We start from the raw sequence: 3,655 nt of genomic DNA, 5'->3' as shown, positions 1-3,655 counted from the left end.
GCATTTGATGTGTGTTTTCATCACACATTAATATTACAAATTGTTTGGATTTGAGGGGAAAAAAATCACCATGCTGGTTGTTTAAGTTATTCTCTCTTTCTTTTAGGAGGAACTAAAATATGAACCAGCCAGAAAGAAGAGATTTGGTTGACCAAGACATGTCTTAGAGTTTGGTCAAGGGCTCTGCTCACAGGTTTCTACACTTGTACAAATGCTGAAGATGGAAAGGCCTTTCCTGATTTGTTTGGAGAATTGAAATAGAATTTTGGTAGGTACTGTATCACTTAATTCTTAGAACAACCTTAGAGATCTCAGTCGACCTTTTCATGTGAGAGATGTTAAGGCTGATTCCCCAGAGAGGGGAAATGACTTGCTAAAAGTAAATTAACACAAGAGGAAATGACATGACAAACACTTGCAGAGATGTTTGGCTTATTTAGTCACTGGAAAAATAGAAAACAAAGCAAACTCATGACACTACTTTACATCCATTGAGTCAACAAAAATTCAATATTTTATATACAATTTTATTTTATCTCAATTAATGATCAGGCAAGGAAAGAGACACATTCATCCATGGAAGACATAGTAATTGCATTAAACTGGTAAGTTTCTTTTCAAAGGCAATATGCTAATTTAAACCACGAGTCATAAACACGGTCCTACCCTGTGACTCAGTAGTCTAATCCTTACATCCTAAGGATTTGTAGATCTGTTCAAAGACTTTTAGAAGGGTGTGATTCAGAATTTGAGACCTTTAAGATCTTATCGCCTGAGCTTTTTCAAAAGCATGTGAACAAATGGAGAGCCACAGAGAAATGATTTTCCAAGTTTCTGAGCCAGGGTTGGAATCTAAGATTCCTGCCCAAGCACAAGATTCCTGCTCTGAAGTAGTTTAGTGAAAAGATAAATACAACCCAGATCTCCTCAAATCAAAGAGCTAGTTTAGCATATTGTTAAGAGCCTGGCTTCCTGGGATCAGACTGTGGCTCTACCACTGGCTGAGTGGTTTACAGCAGGTACTTAATTTTTGTGTTCTATCAGCCAAACCCGTGTGCTAAGAGAATCTTTTGTCTATTTCCACCATTGCTGCCACACCCAGTTTAGGTGGGCTCTGACTGACTCTGTGACCTTGTGCAGGCAAACTATAAGGTACTTTGCCTCTAGCCCTGACACCTGCCTCTTATCACCAACCCTGAGGCTTCCCTGCTGATACTCAGGTGTGATATGTGCCAAGTCCAAAGTGTGTCGGAGTAAAAGATCTCATGGAGCAGATGGGGACTCGTGGATAAACAGTTCCTCTTTCCTCCCCTTGTATAACTATTTGAGATGCGTTTTTACAGCTTTCTTGCTGGAGGTCTCCAGAGGAGATAGTCTCATGAGATGGAGCGATTGATCACATTTGATGGTTACCAGCTGGATAATGCACCTTCAAATGGACTTTCCCCACTTCCTTGCCTCGTTTTACTATTGCCTGCTTCCTTGAGGTTGAACCCTGAATAAAGCAATTCATGTTACTCTTGGCTTTGGACTCCACTTTTTTTTTTTTTAATTTTTTATTTATTTTTGGCTGAGCTGGTCTTCATTGCTGTGCAAGGGCTTTCTCTAGTTGCAGTGAGTAGGGGCTACTCGTTGTGGTGCGTGGGCTTCTCATTGTGGCAGATGCTCTTGTTGCAGAGCACAGGCTGTAGGGTGCAAGGGCTTCAGTAGTTTCGGCACATGGGCTCAGAAGTCGTGGCCCCCAGGCTCTAGACCACAGGCTCAGTGATTGTGGTGCACAGGCTTAGTTGCCCTCAACGTATGTGATCTTAGTTCCTGGACCGGGGATTAAACCCATGTCTCCTGCATTGGTAGGTGGATCCTTAATCACTGGACAACCAGGGAGGTCCCTCCACTTTCTTTCCTCTGAAGCCAAACAAAGACAGATGGTACCTAGCTATATATGGTTATAGGGAAGAAACATTTAATGAGTTAAAATAGATAATGTGCTCAGAACTGTGTCTGACATATAGTAATTATTTTGTAAGCATGAGCTATTTTTATCTATCATAACACTATGTATCACTGTGTACTGAAAATGGAAAATATTTAGACGCTACATGGAGAACTGTATGTGAAATAATAGTAACCAAAAACAGCACTAAGAAACAGGCATCACATAGATTATAACTCCATAAAAATTATATATACCCCCTGGTGGCAGAGGGATGCTATGGAGCCGGAATTGTGACTCTATAATGGGGAAGAGGTGCTATGCTTATGTTTCCCCAAAGGTGGTTATTTATCCAAAGTGGAATTTAAATAAATGGATTGGATACAGTCTCTTGGAGACTCTGCACACATTTCTACTGAGAAATTCGATCCAGTGCTCCTCCTAGATGGAAAAGCCTTCCAAGCGGGACTTTTATTTTTTGTATTATAGTTTTAAGCCACTTTCCTATAATTCACTGTTTATAAAGACTGGAAACCAAGAGACAGTAGTTGTGATGAAACAATTTGCTTTACCTGTGCGCAGGGATCTCTGTTTCTACTTCTGTGGGGCTGTGACATGGCAGACACCTCTCCCCGACTTGGGGACCAATCTCCTTTTCAGTGAGTCCTCAGCATGTCACCAATTCAGTAAGGCAATGAGACTGGCTTCTCCCCTCTCCTCTAAGGCCTTTTGGAGTGCAGGCTAGGAAAAGGTGATACGCAAATTACAAGGACCCAAACCTTGAACTTGACTTCTTTAGAATCTCATATACATCACTCTTGTCAGAGAATGGGTTAATGTGAACAGGAAGCTTCTTTCTTTGGAGATGGGACCCATTTATTTGTCTGGGAGCCCTGGTCTGTCTTTGGTCACATGACCCATGTTGGTGTAAACTCTCTAATGGCTTCCCTAGGCACTTAAGAGTTAAATCCAACTTCTCATCTCCATTACAAAACTTCTTCAACCTGCTCCTGTTATCTCTCAGTCCTTATTTTATACTGGTCTCCCTGGCTCACTCTTCTCTAGCTATATCAGTTTGTTGTTGTTGTTTCTTAAATGTTTCAAGCTTGGTTTCACCTAAGGCTCTTCAGACTTACAGCCCAGAACACTCCTTCCCTTGACGTTCACTCATCCAATTTCTTGTCGTCACCCAGATCCCTTCAGAGAAGCATTCCCTGGCCATGTGGGCTAAGATCCCTGAGTCACTCTATTGCGTATTACCCAACTGCAGCTCTCTGAAGGATAGCCATCAAGTGTTGTTTCTGTGTTTAGTTGTTATTTGTCCACCATGAGGCATAAACCTCACAGGGGAAGGAACCATGTGTATTCTATTCTCCTGTTCTTCCTCAGAGCCTATAATGGGGCCCAACACAGTACGCTCAGCAAGTATACGGGGGCTTCTCTGGTGGCTCAGTGGTAAAGAATCCACCTATCAATGCAGAAGACTCATGTTTGATCCCTGATTCGGGAAGATCCCCCATGCCGCAGAGCAACTAAGCCCATGTACCACAACTGATTGAGCCTGTGCTCCAGAGTCTGGGAACTGAAGCTACTGAGCCCATGTGCCCCAGAGCCCGTGCTCCACAAGAGGAGCCACTGCGAGGAGAAGCCTGTGCACCGCAACTGGAGAGTAGCCCCTGCTCCCTGCAACTAAAGTCTGTGTCCAGTAACGAAGACCCCGCA

General features: G+C 42.9%; 1 long non-coding RNA gene across 1 annotated transcript; it reads left to right on the top strand.

Annotated features, from left to right (window-relative positions):
• On the top strand, nt 1-1,517 carry LOC139179072 (uncharacterized). Its single transcript, XR_011563491.1, has 2 exons — nt 1-268; nt 1,344-1,517. It is a non-coding gene; the product is annotated as an uncharacterized lncRNA (long non-coding RNA).
• The last annotated feature ends 2,138 nt before the right edge of the window (nt 1,518-3,655 follow it).

Source organism: Bos indicus, chromosome 1 (assembly GCF_029378745.1).
Source record: "Bos indicus isolate NIAB-ARS_2022 breed Sahiwal x Tharparkar chromosome 1, NIAB-ARS_B.indTharparkar_mat_pri_1.0, whole genome shotgun sequence".
NCBI classification, from domain to species: Eukaryota; Metazoa; Chordata; class Mammalia; order Artiodactyla; family Bovidae; genus Bos; species Bos indicus.
The sequence above is the reverse complement of the archived record's forward strand: the minus strand, read 5'-3'. Positions and strand labels throughout refer to the sequence as shown.